This window comes from Bos taurus, chromosome 1, assembly GCF_002263795.3.
Source record: "Bos taurus isolate L1 Dominette 01449 registration number 42190680 breed Hereford chromosome 1, ARS-UCD2.0, whole genome shotgun sequence".
NCBI lineage: Eukaryota > Metazoa > Chordata > Mammalia > Artiodactyla > Bovidae > Bos > Bos taurus.
In genome coordinates this window covers 151,228,766-151,247,274 of record NC_037328.1, presented here as the reverse complement: position 1 = coordinate 151,247,274, position 18,509 = coordinate 151,228,766, and the positions used below count along the sequence as shown (strand labels likewise).

Sequence of the window (18,509 nt, the reverse complement as noted above, 5' to 3'; positions counted from 1 at the left end):
CTCTAGTTTGAGTTGTACGATTGCAGGGGATGCTCAAAATTCATTCCTGGGGACACTTAACAATATTCAAACCATGGATGAATGGAAAGAAACTCTGAATACACACAGCTGAGACAGGAGAGAGGGGGGCAGGGCACAGGCCTTGAAAGGATGACTCAGCCTTTGAGCACATGACATAAACAGATTAGAACCAACTGGCCCCAAGACAGTGGAAGACTGGGCTTCCCGCGGACCTCGAGCCTCATCTTATGCTCACTGTAATACATCACTGCTGTAGTTCAGACACTAAGTGGTGTCGGACTCTTTGTGACCCATGGATTGCAGGACTCCAGGCTTCCCTGCCCTTCAGCATCTCCTGGAGTTTGCTCAAACTCAGCAATCAGCTGGACTCACAGACCCGGAAGAAGTGGTGACAACTTCTCGGTACCTACAAAATAGAGAAAATGACAAAATGTCCTCGATTGTTTTCTGAAACCAGCTATTGCCTGTTTGTGTGCCTGCTCGGTTGCTCAGTCATGTCCGACTCTGCGACCTAAGGACTCTAGCCCGCCAGGCTTCTCTGGCCATGGGATTCTCCAGGCAAGAATACTGGAGTGGGTTGCTATGCCCTCCTCCAGGGGATCTTCCTGACCCAGGATTCGAACCTGGACCTCCTTATGTCTCGAGCATTGACAGGCGGATTTTTTTTTTTTTTTTTTTTTTACCACTGAGCCACCTGGGATTGCCTATTTAGCCTCATTTAATTGAGAAAAGAAAAAAGAGAATCATCAACTTAGATCTTTATGACTTTTTTTTTTTTTGGCCTGGAGGCCATTTCGTCAAATGAGGGGTTTGTGGGGGGAGGGGGGTGGACAGTATGAGGGTGGTCTGAAAATAAATGCCTTAACTATCCTCTGCATCTGGATGGAATGTTCTGGAAGGAAGTCATATACGTTTAATGATGTGTTTGTTAGGATTTAAGTTCACTGGGACTGTTCGGAGGCCATTTCTTTAAAAGCATGCTTTTTTTTTTTTTTTTTAAAGGGGGAAAAAATCCCTGCTGGGTTGGAAGATGAAAATGAGCTCAGCCCAACCTCCACAAACACTTTGCAGATTGCATCCACCCTGCTGTGCTCTAGCAAAAGGGACAGAGGAATGGGTGACCTCACTTCCCATAAGCAAAGTATTGCACAAGCTCAGAAGGAAGGAGCTGTTAGTCTTGTGGATGGTGCCCCTTCGGGAGTTTTCAAGTCTCCCTCTGCTCGACTGTGGTTTGCCTCCTTTAACGGAGTGGGTGACCATGGCTCAACCCTAACTAGCTCGGCCCTTGTCATTTGACCTTCATTCCTTTAATCCCAAACTATCTTCAAAGATGGAAATGTCTCCAGGAAAATATTCTGGGCAGTCCTTGCAAGAGAGTCTACCACACCCCATGGAGTAGCCTCCCAACGCACAGGGTGCCAAATTGGCTTGTGTCCTGATTTAATGACCCTGACCACAACTAACGGAGCCTGTCCTCCAGGCTGGCTGATGACCAGTACAGTGGCCTGGTACCAGCCTTCTACCTTAAGGCATGTCATGGGCTGAATAATGTCCTTCCTGGAAGTATGTGCTTGGACCCCTGAATAGGTTACCTTACATGGCACATTGGGGCTTTCCTAATAGCTCAGTTGGTAAAGAATCCGCCTGCAATGCAAGAGACCTTGGTTCGATTCCTGGTTCAAGAAGATATGCTGGAGAAGGGACATGCTACCCACTCCAGTATTCTTAGGCTTCCCTTGTGGCTCAGCTGCAATGCGGGAGACCTGGGTTCGATCCATGGGTTAGGAAGATCCCCTGGAGAAGGGAAAGTCTACCCACTCTGGTATTCTGGCCTGGAGAATTCCATGGACTGTATAGTCCATGGGGTCACAAAGAGTCGGACACGACTGAGTGACTTTCACATGGCACAAGGGACTTTGTTGATGGGTTTAAGGATCTTGAGATGGGACATTATCCTGGATCACCTAGATGACTCCTAAATGCCTTCACGAGTGTTACAGAAGACAGAGGGAGCTTTTACACAGAAGAGAAGGCACCGTGATGATGAAAGCAAGATGCTGCACTGCTGGCTTCAAAGATGGAGGAAGGGACCACCAGCCAAGGAACCAAGGGACACAGGTCTAAATGCTGGAAAAGGCAAGGAAACAGATTCTCCTTGTAGCCCCAGGGAGAGCACAACCTCGTGAAACAGTTTGGATCTCTAGCCTCCAGAACTGAAAGATCAAACCAGCAAATCCTAAAGAAAATCAATCCTGAATATTCATTGGACTGACTGATGCTGAAGCTGAAGCTCCAATACTTTGGCCACCTGATGTGAAGAACTGGCTCATTGGAAAAGACCCTGATGCTGGGGAAGATTGAAGGAAGGAGAAGGGGATGGCAGAGGATGAGATGGATGGATGGCATCACTGACTCAATGGACATGAATTTGAGCAAGCTTCAAGAGTTGGTGATGGACAGGGAGGCCTGGCATGCTGCAGTCCAGGGGTTGCAAAGAGTCGGACACGACTGAGCGACTGAACAGTAACAGCAAGAAAGAGCTAAGAAAGCCCGCATTGCTGTCGTTTTAACTTCCAAGTTTTCACTAATTTGTCACAGCAGCAAAAGGAAAATAATACCTCTTTCTAAATAATTTCTCTGTGAAATAACAAGGCCCCATCCCTGACAATCATCAGAGACCAGACTGCTTCTCAGAGTGTGTCCATAAAGGAGAAGGTGGCTCTGGTGACATGGGAGGATTTTCGAACCCTTCCCAGCTCTAAGACTGGGCTTCCCTGGTAGCTCACCTTGAATCTGCCAGGAGTGCAGGAGACCCAGGTTTGATCCTTGGGTTGGGAAGATGTCCTGGAGGAAGGAATGGCAACCACTCCAGTATTCTTGCCTGGAGAATCCCCATGGACAGAGGAGCCTGGCAGGTTACAGTCCATGGAGTTAAAGGGGGAAAAACAATCTCAAAGTGAAAGCCCATGGTATCAGCAAATGCCTACAACTTTAAGCCGTGCATCCAGGCGCTTCGCTGGAGAAGGACCCAGCTGGGCGTGGTCCAGTTTCTGGGAGCTCCGAGCAGCCCCGGATCCTGGGGTGGTCTGTTGGCCTGTGCTTCTGGCTCCGGCCCATCCTGGGACTTCCCCTCATGATGCGCTGTGAACCACACTTAGTTGTCCATGGCACATCCGGCCTCTGCCAGAAAGCCTGCTAAACAGACAGAAAACCCACCCCACGGACTGAAATAGAAACTCATTTAAAATTTCTGATGTGTGACAAAGGAGGGAGGTGTTTAATTTGGGAAGGAGCTGAGCCAGCTTATGGGTCATTTTTTTTTTCTGGAAGAAAATCCTCCTTCACAGACTCCCTGGCAGGTCTTTTTCTCCATCCATCAGCATTTTGAATGGGATTATTCTCTATTCTCAGGGGAACACCCTGCCCACAGTAGGATGCTAAAGAGCATCCCTCCCCCTACTCTTCAGATGCCAGTAGCAACCTCCCCGCCACCCCGCCCTCCACCACCTTTGGTGCCAACCAAGAATGTCTCCAAATGTCCCCAGTGTCTCCTAGGGGATAAATCACCCCCAACAGAGAAGGAAAACAGAACGGGTGGAAAGAATGGCCTGTGTCCTGGCTTTGCCCTTTTGTTGAGGCTATGATAAGCTGTGTGAGGATAAAGGTTTGGACTGTTCCAGGTGGACGGAGGTACTAGCAGAGAAGATAAGAGCCCCAGAAGCTGTGGTAAGGGGCACAGGAGGCCAGCGTCCTTAGCTGTGGAATCAGACGGGTCCTCCACTGTCCCCCTGTGTGGTTCAGGGCTGCAGGTGAGAACAGTGCCCTCAGAGGACGAGAAGCCGTCCCCCTCCTCACTGATGCTCTGAGTGAGGGCCCTTCCCCACTTCTGTAAACTCAGCCCCGACAGGTCGCACTCTCACTTCACTCTGGCCACGTACTGGGCTGCTCCTCAAACACCTCAGTCTCCCAGGTCGCCCAGGGGTAAAGAGTCTGCCTGCCAGCACAGGAGATGTGGATTTGATCCCTCGGTTGAGAAGATCCCTGTGAGAAGGAAGTGGCCACCCACTCTGGTATTCTTGCCTGGGAAATCCCATGGACAGAGGAGCCTGGTGGGCTCCTCCCTGGGGTCACCAAAGAGCCAGACAGGACTGAGCACACACCCATGTAAACAATTCAGACCCTTCCTGCTCAGGACCTTTGCACCTGACGCTTCACCCCACACAGAGCTTTTCCTCCTGTGTCTTTGCTTCCCTTGGCATCCCTGAGATCTAAGCTTGGCTGTAGCTTGACCATCCATCTAAAACCACTGCCACAAACATATGGTTGCCAAGGGGGAAGGGTGGGGTGGTGGGAGATAGTTCAGAAGTTTGGGATTGACATGTGCACACTGCTATATTTAAAAGCAATAACCAGCAAGGACCTACTGAATAACATAGGGAACTCTGCTAATACTCTGTGATGACCTAAATAGGAAAAGGATTTGAAAAAGAATTGATTCATGTATAACTGAATCATCTTGCTGTACACCTGGAACTAATGCAACATTGCTACTCAACTATGCTAAAAAGTTAACAAAAAACAAAACCCCACTCCCAGCGCTCTTCAGCACATCACTTCACTTTCTTTTCTTCACAGCGCTGCCCTTATTTTCAGACGGAGAAATGGAGGCTCCAGCTCAAAGCTTCACCAGAGGCAGCCCCTGCCTGCCTGCTCCCTTCTGGTTCTTCACAGTTTACAGAGTTTCCGGAAAGTCTGGGACGAGCTTCTTCCAGCTGCCCTTCATTCCAGAGCAAGGGGCACCCCTCTGCTCCCCATTTCCACCCCCTCATTCAGCACACCAGGGAGGTCTTTGCCTGGGGTCCATATCGGGCTTGTTTATGTCTGTGCAGGGCTCCAACCACGCCTGCCTTCCAGGACCACAAAGTGTGGACACCATTGGGAAGGGCTCTCCCGTGGCTTATCCTAGGACTTCCAGAAGAAAGCACGTACTTCTTGCTGCCCAGGCTTTAAAGGAGGGCAGCAAAGAAATGTGGGCAAAGGCCAGCAGAGCAGAGTGGGAGATAACCACGCCTAAGTCATTTTCCTACTCTACTCTGAGCTAGTTGTCATGGCCGGTGCAATACGGCGCCCAGCCTGACATCTCAAGTGGTGACAACCAGGCCCAGCCAAGTCCCTAGCCCTAGGCACTGCATGTGCACTGTATTATATGGCTGCTCCCCCAGCCCTGGCCAGAAAGAGACCTTCCTAACTGTCCTGGAAACCAGTGGTAATTGAGTTCTTATCCGTCTTTCCCATCCCCTGTGCCCCTAGGGTACATCAACAACTCTGCCTAGAGGCGTGAAGGAGAGAGGTTACAGCCAACCAACAGTACATTTGAATCACTCCAAATTACCCCCAATTAAGAAATTGGGAATGATCTGCATGTGAAAACCATCTGGCAGGCTTTTTACTTGGAAAGTTTATCTGAGGACTGAGTATGTGGTCCACCCAATCCTTATTTAACCCAAATGCCTGTTAAAGACAGGAAGGCGATCCAACAAATAAGACGTTCAGAGCAAATCCAGCCAAAACAGAGGAAAACATACGTAACAGGGATTATTCTGGAATGTTATGACTGGTCACATTATGTAGATATCTCTTAATATGTCAATCTGAAATGTGTGACATGCTTTAAAGAGAAAGCAAGAAAATACATACAATGTGGGTGTTATGACCTCTGTGGTCATGCCAGAGACACTTTCAAAAACGAAGTTCTCAAAGACCTTTATTAGAGTGGGAAGAATAAAGATCTTTTTCTTTTTTTTAACCTCAAACAACAGAATACTTCTTCTGAGGTTTGTGGCTAGCCCAGTTAGTCGCCCTTAATGGGCAATCAAGAAGTCTGTTATTATGAGCCTCAACGCTTTATGGGACTTATCAAAAATTACCTCACACACAAAGGGCTTCAACACTTTGGCTGGCCACACAGTTGGAAATAAAACACAGAGCGAGTGGTCTGGAGATTAGGGTGAATTTTATGGCCAAGTTGGAGGGTTGCATGTCTTTGAACACTCCGTGGCGGCCCATTTATGACACAAGAACAAAGGATCTGTTAACTGATTGTAATGACTACAGTGACTTAGAACATGTCTCAGGAGCCATGAGATTTCATCGGTTGAGACATTTTTCCCCGGGAAGGCTGGCTTCACCTTCCTTCTGCCAAGACCATCCGGCAAAGAGTGTGAGAATACCACCTCCCTCAGCCAGAGTCGTACCCGTTCCAGATGAGGGGGGACTTAGGTTTATCATGTCTTAGCTCTGGAGAACCAGGAATGCGGCTATTTCTGGAATAGCAGAGTCGGGAAGATCAGAAACAAGCAGGGCGAAGTTGGGACACAGGTATTGCTCAATGTCGGCTCCAGAGAAAAGAGAAATTTCTGTGTTCGTTGGGGAGGGGCGGGGCGTGTAAAAGACACATAACAAAAATTGACCGCTTTAACCATTTTAAAATATTCTGTTCAATAGCATTAACAGCATTCACCCTTTGGCCACCTGATGCGAAGAACTGACTCACTGGAAGAGATTCTGATGCTGGGAAAGATTGAGGGCGGGAGGAGAAGGGGATGACTGAGGATGAGATGGTTGGATGGCATCACCGACTCAATGGACATGAGTTTGAGTAAACTCCGGGAGTTGGTGATGGACAGGGAGGCCTGGTGTGCTGCAGCCCATGGGGTTGCAAAGAGCTGGACACGACTTAGCATCTGAACAGCAACGAAATACCATGATGACATTCATCTCCAGAACTTGTTCATCTTTCCCAAGTCAAACTTCTTATCCATTAAACACGTAACTGTTCACTTCTCCCCCCTCAGCCCCCGGCAACCACCATTCTGCCGTCTTTCTCAGTGAATCTGACTACCGTAGGGACGCCATATCAGCGGGGTTATATAATATTTGTCTTTTTGTGATTGGTGTGTTTCACTTACATTATGTCCTCAAGGTTCATCCATGTTGTGACCTGGGTCAGAATCTCACTTCTTTTTAAGGCTGTGTAACATTCCATTGAGTGGATGAACTACATTTTGCTTATCCATTCATCTGTCAATGGACATCTGGTGAAAACAGAACTTTTCACATTATTAGTTTGTACAGGGACATGATTTATTCTAAAGAGCATTATGCAACTTAACTGAATAATCTGCCCAGTCTCTTTAATCCAATTGCAATAGTAGACCATGAAAGACAAAAGCAAGCGGACAAACAGCACGTAATACCAAGTTGGTAAACAGGGGTGTCATTACCCCCCTCCTTTCTTTTTTTGTTCTGGGAGAATATTCAGGGTACAGAGTCTACACTTCAAAAATAGAATTTATGAGTCTAATCATATTAACTCAACAGGGAGCTTAGATGCCAAAACAGCCTCTGTGAGTCATTCCCTGGATTCTAAAAGGAATGTTTCAGACGGTAGTTTTCTCCTCTTTGAGCTTTGCTTTAAAGAAGTTTTCAAAGCAAACAGCAAAACAGCATAATGCCTGGAGCCACAGATCTCAAAGTAGCGCTTCAAAATGGCAGCCTCAATGCCAGAAATCAGAGGCTGGCCCTGGCTAGGGCCACACCATTCCTTGGGTGGTTCAGGCTGGGGGCTCACACTAAGTCTCTAATTGATTTAGGAAAAATGTTGCTGAGGGACAAACGTGGGGGTTGGTGGAGAAGGGGTGTGTGAGAAAGAGCACAAAAGGATGTAAGGATTTTGGAACGGCATCACCATTTTTTAAAATAAGTGCCATTCAGTAGGACCAAGTTGGTTTAACGGTTTGTTTTTTTTTTTGTTTATTTGTTTTTAGTCCTCAGCCAAAGTCTAGAGCAAGCTTAAATTTAGGGCTTCAGTGTGTTTGCTGCAGGATGACATCATGTGTGCCACTGTGAGAACCAGTGTTAGCTGCTGGGCCAGGGTCTGACCTCCTGGTCTCCAAGGTATCCACCCCTTTTCCTTCCCACCAGGACCGCTGGGTGCCATCTTGGACTTTTGTCTTGAGTTTAAGCCATCACTGCACTGTCTTACTGGCTCATCCGTATCCATCCCCTATGCCTGGGGGACAAAACCTCTCTGTTAAGAACAGACAAGCCCACGTCTACATCAACACAAACACCCTAGTCAACCAGGATGGATGTCCATCTCCAGACCCTGCAAACACAGAACACCTGTGCACCTCGGTGGCTGCCACGTCTTGACCTGTGTGGGCCAAGGGTGCTCTGACGCTAGCTTCTTGTTTTCCATGAGCAGGTAAGTTTAGTGATCAAATCAATGAGGGAAATCCTGGGTTAGCCAATGACAAATATGCATATTTACTGTAGGAATTATCAGAAATTTAATGTGCACTGGAAATCTCCAGGAGACAGAAAAGAGATAACACATTTTCCAAATGTATTTAATCATCAAACCCTATTATGAAGGAATACCTCCCTGGAACAGCGTCCTCAGCTAGCACTTAACAAAGCCGCAGTTTAGATATCTGTTAAATTCAGTAATTTAATACAGTGTTCAACACATAATAGGTAATCAACAGAGTATCAGTAGTGCTTCAGGGAACACATATGTAAAGGCACCAACAATTCTACACTCTCTTTCCCACCCCATCCCCAACCCCCGCTTTTTGGAATGCCAGTTAGTCTTGATATTTTGGGAATAGGGGAAAATGGGCTTCCCAGGTGGCGCTAGTGGTAAAGAGCCTGGCTGCCAATGCAGGAGACGTAACAGATGTTCAATCTCTGGTTCAGGAAGATCCCCCCGGAGAAGGAAATGGCTCCCCACTCCAGTGTTCTTGCCTGGAAAATTCCATGGGCAGAGGAGCCTGGCGGGCTACAGTCCATGGGGCCGCAAAGAGCTGGATGTGACGGAAATGACTTAGCACATGTAAGGAAAATAAAAGAGAGGGAGAGGGAGCCGATGGTAGGATTTTCAGTGGAGAGGTTTGAGAACTACAGCTGCTCAGAAAAGAGAAGGGGAAGCAGGGAGGATGTGGTAGGACGGAGGGGCAGCGTTCAGGCAGGAGAGGGAGTCTGAAAGAATTGAAATGCGGACACAGAGAAGAATGGAGGAGAAAGGCGGGAAGGAGCGTCACTGTGTATGGTGAAAGACTCTTTCCTTTGGCCTTTCCAGGAACTGGACTTGCTCTCTGTTTTATTCTTTGCCTGCTGGGTTGTTTGGTTTTTGAATCAGGCACCGCACCACGGCTGGCTCCAGGGTGCCAGCAAAACAGCCCAACTCACTGCAGGTTTCACTGATAACAATACTGTCTACTATTATTTTTACCATCATCCACGTAGGTCTTCCTATGTGCTCTCCCGAGGAGAGGATATGGAAATTGGAACCGTAGATCTGAATACTGGCCACCTCGATGGGATCAAATGCCACCTAAAGACCCAGAGTCTCCAAAGTCTAAGTAAAGAACTGGCCAAGGAAGGCCAAACCAGACAACCCAAAGAATCCCCTTTATGCCAGAATCTTGGACCACAAGGTGAGCATTTGTTTCTAGCAGGTAAATCTGGCATGTCTCCTCCAGCCTCAGCCCAGGTATTGGGATGTAGGAGCACCTCCGGGTGGCGCGGGGAGGTCAGAGCAGACCCCAAAATGTGCACTGTCCGTCCTCCCTCTCCACGCGCGGTCCGCCACGGTGCTTCAGCCACGGTTAGATCCCAGTGGTAATTCTGAACCCTGGGGGTCCTGCCCAACTGTGTGAAATCAATGGAGCGCATTTTGATTCTTGCTTATAATTTCCACACATGTTACTAGTGGGGAAGAACCTGTCTGCCAATGCAGAAGAGGTAAGAGACACGGGTTCCATCCCTGGGTTGGGAAGATCCCCTGGAAATGGGAAGGACAGCCCACTCCAGTATTCTTGCCTGGAGAATTCCACGGACAGAAGAGCCTGGCAGGCTACCGTCCATGGGGTCACAAAGAATCTGACATGACTGAGTGACTAACACTACTACTACTAAAGCATCTCTGCAGGTGACTTCAAGGCCTGCTTTGAAGTCAATCTCCAAAGCACAAAAGGATTCTTTCTGCACCTCTTTACTTCGGGGCGGGGGGGGGGGGGACTTACAAACCAAGATCTGATAAGGGCGGTTGATGATTCAACGCAATGAACTGGCTGCCCCTTAGAGCTTTGATTGGCTCTGACAAAGGCTCCTTGAGCTTGGTTGCAAATAAGATTGGTTTTGTTTTTTTTGGTCTCGGCCTTTTCTGCTGGAGACCTTCACTTAAGTCTTGAGAGGCTGGAGGTTTGCTGGAAGGTTCTGTAGGTTGAGATCTGTCCTTGGTGGGGATGGCTGAGGGGCCTACATGAAATGGTCATCCAGTCACTTCAAGGAACACCCGGGGATGGTGCCAGCCAAGGACATTTTGGGAGATGGTTTTTATACAATGAATCTTTTAATATTTAAATATGTGATTTCAAAAATTAGAATGGGTTAGAAAACATAGAAGGGATTCAGGAGGAAGAGGAGTATCGTAGAGAAGTGATATCATGACTGTAATCCTGGAATAGCCAGGTTTGAATTGACTTTCTCATAAAGGTGTTATCACGTGGTTGAATTTATATGAGTTATCTACATTTGTAATGAAGTTCCAGCATTTTTTTCAGATTTATATTTTATTCTATAAGCATAGCTTTAATAATAAAAAAAAACACAATAAATGGGATATTTGAATTTTTTTTAAAAAAGGTGTTAGAGTTTTCTTTCATTATTTATTGATCTGTTCATTTCTGTCCCAAAGCTCCCAGGCACGGACAAGGGGCTCCCATGGGGGCTTTTTGAAATGTACTGTCATGGGTTCCCCCACCAGAAAGTCTGACACAGCCAGGATGGTGGGGGTGGGGGGCAAAGAACTCTTCAGACATAAATCATACCTTTTTTTTGTAACTCAGACACGGCTGGGCGGGGGTGGGGGGGGGTGGAAATCAACCAGTAGAAAACTAGAGTTCTCTGCACTTGAGCTCTACAGAAATAACCATTTCAAATGAAATTTTAGACTACTTCTCTTCCTAGTCCTTTGAGAATCACTGCCAAGTTGCTAAGTAAAGTATGTGCACCACTTTAAAAAAAAGACCCATTTGTGGCAATACCTATAGACTTGCTGTCATGGGAAATGAAAATGTCCTTCTCTCTTTCGGCTCTCCCACCAATATAATTATGAAACAATTTGGCTTTTTCAGCTGGTTGACTTTGCAAGTTAAAGTAATGAATTCCTCGCCCCCACAAGTGCTTCTTAGGCCCTCACTTGGCAGGATAAGGATTGTCCGGTCCTGACCTTCTTCACCACCCCTGCCAGCCCCCAATCCCACCCCCACTTCCCAGACCCCTTCCAGTCTCTCTCCACACACCTCCCCACCCCCCCGCCCCACTCCAGGGTATCATGCTGACTTTGGACCCACTTCAGCTCTCACTTACCCCCTCTCTGGAAGCCAGACCTCTCCCCTCCCTCCCAAAGAAGTTAACTGCGCTGCACGGCACTACCTCTCTTTAGAATCTCCCAGCTCAGGGCGTTTGGAAAGGCCTAGAATATTACTGTTTTAGCAGATGGCTGTGATGCAAGTGGTCTGAAAAATGCACTCTAAATCCTCGCAAACAGGTGACATGAAACAGCAGTTCCTGTCTGGGCAAGGACACCCGACACTAACACAGGAAGCTGAAACGGGGCAACCGTCCTACAGCCAGCCCTACGTCCCCACGGGCAAGTGGGATACAGTAGGCTACCGCTGGGGCTAGAATGCCTTCATCTCACAAACGTTTACTGAACTCGTTCTGACTGTGTATTTCCTTTTTGGTGTGCTTTTTCTCTTTCAAAGTTTCAGATGTTTTTACATAGTTCTAATTCCAGGAGCGTTTACTCAGCGTACTATTACAAGATAAAGAAGGGCTCCATAAGCGGGTGCGACAGGCCGCGGCCTGCGCTGGGGGAGGGGCTCCCTGTGAGGAAGAGGAAGGCCGGGAAGACCTTTTACTTCTTTCTAATTTCTGTTCTGAAATTAACTGAATTTCAGTTCAGTTCAGTCGCTCAGTCATGTCTGACTCTTTGCAACCCCATGGACTGCAGCACACCAGGCTTCTTTGTCCATCACCAACTCCCGGAGTTTACTCAAACTCATGTCCATCCAGTCGGTGATGCCATCCAACCATCTCATCCTTTGTCATACCCTTCTCCTCCCGCCTTCAATCTTTCCCAGCATCAGGGTCTTTTCCAATGAGTCAGTTCTTTCGCATCAGGTGGCCAAAGGATTGGAGTTTTGGCTTTAGCATCAGTCCTCCCAATGAATATTCAGGACTGATCTCCTTTAGGATGGACTGGTTGGATCTCCTTGCAGTTCAAGTGACTTTCAAGAGTCTTCTCCAACACCACATTTCAAAAGCATCAATTCTTCAGCGCTCAGCTCAGCTCAGAGTTGTGTCCAACTCTCACATCCATACATGACTACTGGAAAAACCATAGCTTTGACTAAATGTACCTCTGTCAGCAAAGTCTTTCAGATTTACATGTGGATAATCAGGCTAGGATGAGATGGAATGGTTCTGTTTTAAGGAGTCCTGTTTGCTTGGCTAGCATATTTCATCTTTCATTCCTTCCTTCGATCTTTCTTTTCCCTCCCTCCTTTCCCCTTTTTTCCTTTAATCAATGCTTATTTCTAACCAAAAGCACGAGAAAACACAAATACACAGTTCAGCAACCTAATAGGTATGCTTTTGATTAGCTCCAGTAACTAAAATAACCAAATCATACGGAATCTCACTGCTGTTGATGTACATTTTCCTGGTAGCGCATGACGTGGAACATTTCCTCCCATGCTTACTCACCATCGGTATATCTTTTCTGGTGAGGAGTCTGTTAAGCTCTTTGGCCCATTTTTCAGTTGGGTTGCTTGTTTCCTTATTGTTGAGGCTATGAGCTCTTTGTCTATTTTGGATGACAGCTCTTTATCAGAGGTATCTTTTCCAAATAGCTTCTCCCAGCCTGTGATTTGTCTTCTCTTTCTTTTGAGATTGCCTTTCATAGAACAAAAGTTTCAGTTTACTAAAATCCAATTTATCCATGATTCCTTTCAGGAACCATGCCTTTGGTGCTGTATCTAAAACATCATTGCCATACCCAAGGTCATCTAGATTTTCTGTTTTTTTTTTTTTTTTTCCCCTAGGAGTTTTAGAGTTTTGCGTCTTACATTTAGGCCTAAGATCTATTTTGAGGTCATTTTTGTGAAGGTATAAGGTCTCTGTCTAGATTCATTTGCACATGGCCACCCAGTTGTTCCAGCACCAGTTGTTGAAAAGATTATCTTTGTCTCATTGCATTGCCTTTGCTTCCTTTGTCAACGATTGGTTGACTGTGTTACATGGATCTGTTTCTGGGCTCTGTATTGATTCCATTGATCTATTTGCCAGGTTTTTTTTTTTTTTTTTTTCTGATGCGACACCATCTTGATTTGTTGTCGTTGCTGTTGTTCAGTTGCCAAGTCGTGTCTGACTCTTTGGGACCCCATGGACCGCACCATATCAGGCCTCCCTGTCCTTCATCATCTCCCAGACTTTGCCCAAGTTCATGTCCATTGAGTTGGTGATGCCATCCAACCATCTCATCCTCTGTTACAGTCTTCTCGTTCTGCCTTCAGTCGTTCCCAGCATCAACAATTTTTTTCCCAGTGAGTTCGCTCTTCACATCAGGTGGCCAAAGTATTGGAGCTTCAGCTTCAGCATCAGTGCTTCCAATGAGTATTCAGGATTGGTTTCCTTTAAGACTGACTGGTTTGATCTCCTTGCTGTCCAAGAGACTCTCAAGAGTCTTTTCCAGCACCACGGCTCAAAAGCATCAATTCTTTGACACTGTCTTGATTACTATGGTGGTGGTAGTTTAGTCGCTCAGCCATGCCCGACTCTTGCGACCCCATGGACTGTAGCCTGCCATGCTCTTCTGTCCATGGGATTTTCCAGGCAAAGAATACTGGAGTGAGTTGCCATTTCCTTCTCCACTTGCTTATTGCAGGTTTACAGTAAGTCTTGAAGTCAAGTAGCATCCATCTTCCAAGTTTGTTCTTCTCCTTCAATATTGTATTGCCTATTCTGGGTCTTTTGCCTCCATATAAACTTGAGAATTGATTTGTCATCTTTTGAGTTTTCAAAGGTGCATGGAACTTAAAATGGAAAAATAATCCAAGGCATAGAGAAGTGCCTACTATAAGAAGTGCCTACTGCAAGGATTTTGCAGACAGTCTCTTATTGAATCTTTACAACAACCTATCAGGGAACTATTTTTACCATTGTTCATGTGAAGATGGAGACCCTAAATCTAAAGGGAGTTAATTAGCTAATAAATGGCAGAAATAGAATTTGAACGCTTGATACTATAACCAGCTGCCAAAAAATATACCCAACACATATTGTCACATGTAAATCAACCTACTTATGAAGGAAATGTGTACACACTGCACTCATCAAGAGTCCATCTAGGTCCATTCAACCTAGCATTTCAAATCACTTTGACCTAAATACAATGGATTTGGTTTAACTGTATCTTTGAAAGGATACCCTGAGTTCCCTGCCTAGTCCTAAAAATGTCCACAGCAGCATTTAGAAAATAGTTAATAATCCTAGTTTAAGGAAAATGGGTACGATTTTCAATGAAAGGCTCAGAATGAAATCCGGGTCAGAATAATTCTCATTTTTCTCTTCTGAAGCTGATCTATAAGGCTGTGAATAGCTGCTTCTGTCACTGTCCCTCCTTTAGTCATTAGAATTCTTGATCTAATGCCTTTTTTTAAAAAAAAAGAGATGAGTGTATTTTTCTGTGCTTCATGTAACGTGCCAAAACAATCATGAGCCCTAGGACAAGCAGCTAGCCCAAGCGATGATACAGAAGCCGGCCTTTGAGTTGGACAGTTCCTCTTTTAAACTTCCTTTTCCACCAGCAGATTGGGAGGGGGTGGTGGGGTCACAGAAAGCCGCCTCATTCAGGTGAGGTTCACTGAGGCAGCCATCTCAACACGCTTTTCCAGCCCTAAGGACCAGGCCTTTGGGAGTCGAGTCCTGCTGCCCATCACCCGTTTTGAGAGAGAAAGGATGCCTGCTTCTAAACAGCGGTAGGAGAGGCTCCTCAGGTTCAGCTTTCCAGAAAACACACACAAACAGGGATACATATCTCTGAAGCTCTTTCGCATAAGAAAAATTCTCTTTTCCACCCCACCAGCATGGTGACAACCCCTAGTGAGTTCTTGCAGAGTGTGAGCTGGTCCTCAGATACAAAAGTTTCATCCGGATGGGTCCTCGCCGGCCGGGGAGTCAGGTGTGTTGATACCCACATCATGAATCAGACGTGGAGGCACCCGGCCAGCCCTTCCTTTGCCAGGCCAGGCAGCTGCTGCCCTGTGAAAGCCACACCAGGCAGTCGGGCCGGTCCGCCCCACTGGCCCGTGGCCCCTGCCCTTGGCTCCCTGGGCGCCCCAGGCTGGAGGCCAGCAGACGGTGCCCCGTGAGGGCGCGGCGTCCCGAGAGCTGACCTGGTGTCCCCAGCCAGCCCTGCTCCCGCTTCATAAGTCTCCAGCCCCTGGAGAGCTGGGCCCTGCCTTCTGACCTGTCTGACCTCCGGTCCGGGCTGGTGCTCCGGGAGACCGGAGCCAGGGCTGCCGGGGACTCTGCTGAGCTCACCGCCGGGGCGGGGGCGGGGGTGGGGGGTGATTAGTTACCGGGGTGAAGCTCCGTGAGGACACCAAGCTGCACAAACACTGCTTCTGGCTGTGCTGAGAGCACAAGACGTTGGAGGCTGGTCTTCCTGGGAGAGAGGGGCCTTAGTGTTTTCCCTTCTTTTCTTTTTTTTGGAGAAAGCCGAATCCTAACAGGCTCTGAAAGTCAAGTAGCTGCTCTCGGCTTCGGGCGAGGGGCGGGGGCGAGAGGGGGAGGAGGTGTGCTTTTATGTACTGTATGCGTGATGATCTGCGTGCGCACCTGTGTGTGTGACTGGTGTGTGTGCGTGACTGGTGTGTGTGCGTGTGTGCGCAGCGGCGTGCACCCTCCCAGACCCGGGTGTGGGGCGGGCAGGGAGGGGCGGCGCCGCCCTAGGTGATCTGCGTCGTGGCCTTGGCCTTGAACTTTTGTTCCGGGAACCAACGCGGCCGCCCCCGCGCGGGGCGGGCTGCCAACGCTGCGCCGCCCACGCCGATCACTCAGGCCAACGTGAAAGGAATTAGCTTCCAACAGACAGGGAGTTTTCTTTTTTTTATTTAAACACTGCCTCCCCCTGCCCCGGCCCCGGCCCCGCCCCGCCTGGCGCGCACACACAGCGCTGCTTCTCTCTTCGTTCCGATTTCTGCAGACCTTGGTCAACACTCGCCTCCCGCCCCGGAAAAGGATCCATCAGACCCGCTGGCCACTGGGTCCTCCTCCGCCACTGTCCGGGGGAGCGGGGTGGGGGGGATGGGGGGATGGGGAGGGATCGGGGTGGGGATCAGGGCTTGGGGGTGCTAACTGCTGTCCCTCCTGCGGATGCTGCAGAGCCCTGCGCCGGAATTCTCCTCTAGGAAACCTTGGCCTGGGGAGCTCTACCCCACCCAGAGCGCCCCCTCACTGCCCCCGCACCTCCTTTCTGCCTCACGGTCCACAAGGGCAAAGGATCCCTGTGGCTTCTTTTCAAAAAGTTAAGATATAACCATTATTGTGGGTGCGTGCTCAGTCCTGTCTGAGTCTTGGCAAACCCCAGTGCCTGTAGCCGGCCAGGCTCCTCTGTCCCTGGGAGTCTCCAGGCAAGAATACTGGAGTGGGTTGCCATGTCCTCCTCCAGGGGATCTTCCTGACCCAGGGATGGAACCCAGGTCTCTTGCACCTCCTGCATGGGCAGGCAGATTCTTCACCAGAGCACTGCCACCTGGAACCCAAGCTATAAGGCCCACGCTATAAAACTCACCATTTAGACCACTTGAAGGTGTCCAGTTCAGTAGTTTTGAATATATTCACGAAGTTGTGCATGAATTCAGAACATTTTCACGACCACCCCCACCAGAAAGAAATCCTGGACCCTTGGCTGTCACTCCGGGTCTCCGCCTCCACCCACAGGCCCTGGCAACTCCTTTCTCTCTCTCTGCGGGTTTGGCAAGCCTGGACATTTCACATCCAAGGAATCGCACAGTGTGTGGCCTTTTGTGACCGGCTTCTCTCTTTTGCCTGAATATTGTCCAGGCTCATCCATGTTCTGGCATGTGTGAGTGCTCCGTTCCTGCCCAGGGCCGGACAACATCCCGTGAAATGGTCAGGGTCCACGATATCTGTGTATTCTTAGCTGATGAGCTTGCTGTGGCCATGGCAGGGCTTCTGTTGTCCACTGTCGGAAGCTTCCAGTGGGCTGTGTGCAAGCTGCACACAGTCTGTTTACTGAGCGCATAAGCGAAGGATACCCGGGTTAGAGTATCTGAGGGATGATGGTCGACTCTGCCCAAGTGGGGAGATGCGTGGCCCCCCAGCACCCCTCCATCTCCCTGCCCACAGTTCATCCATCAAACCAAGGACTAGAGCCACCCGGCCTCTAACATCTGGCTCTAACCTTTTCTGACATTTTAGCAAAGCAGGGGACGTGTTACCTTTGGAAAAAGGTAGAGAAATGCAAGCCGCAGGCTGGCACGAGTACGTGCATCCACAACTGAAAATGCTTTTTAAATAATCATCTGGGTCAAGCCGCAGAATGCATTTCTAACAGGCTTCCAAATGACAGAAAGTTGCCATGAATGACAGGGAAGGAACGATGGGTCAAATTAAAAAGATGAAAGATAACAGGAATAAGTAAAAGTGTGGCATTTAGTTCCCAAACTCAACAGAACAGCTCCTGGCTGGGGGAAAGAAGGCCAAATGGTGCGCACGCACAAAAGGAGTTTAGTTGTTGTTTAGTCGCTAAGTCGTGTCCAGCTCCTTACAACTCTGTGGACTGTAGCTCACCAGGCTCCTCTGTCCATGGGATTTCCCAAACAAGAATACTGGAATGGGTTGCCATTTCCTTCTCCAAGGAAACTTCCCAATCCAGGGATCAAACTTGATATTCTTGCTTGGTAGGCACGTTCTTTACCCCTGAGCCCCCAGGGAAGCCCAGAAAATGGTTTTAGTTTACACTAAATATTAATAAATCTCATTAAGAGTGATGCCAGGGCTAAGCTGCCAAAAAAGCCAATGTGATTTCAGGTTGTATTAGTAGAAGTATTGTGGCTGAAATAAGGGAGGTGCCCCTGGTGAGACCACTGCTGGTGCAAAGGCCACATCGGCAGAGGCAGGCCACCAAGAAGAGCAAGCCTGGAGGGGAAGGGTAGGACGGTGCAGATTTTTGGAACCCTGATGTATTAGGAAGTCCAGGGTTTTGGTCTGCAGAGGGAAGCCAGAAAGTACTTCACAAGCGTTGACGGCACGCCCCATGACAAAGACAGTTGGTTTCTGCCATGTGGACCTGGACATGGCTGGAGCCATTGCAGTACAGGACAAGGAAG

At 48.3% G+C, this 18,509-nt stretch overlaps 1 long non-coding RNA gene across 1 annotated transcript; it reads right to left on the bottom strand.

The window, feature by feature from the left end:
* Positions 1-356: 356 nt before the first annotated feature.
* LOC132346084 (uncharacterized) lies at positions 357-18,121 on the bottom strand. The gene is made up of 3 exons (XR_009495775.1): positions 15,735-18,121; positions 6,990-7,115; positions 357-427 (listed from the first exon to the last, which is right to left on the bottom strand). It is a non-coding gene; the product is annotated as an uncharacterized lncRNA (long non-coding RNA).
* Positions 18,122-18,509: the final 388 nt, after the last annotated feature.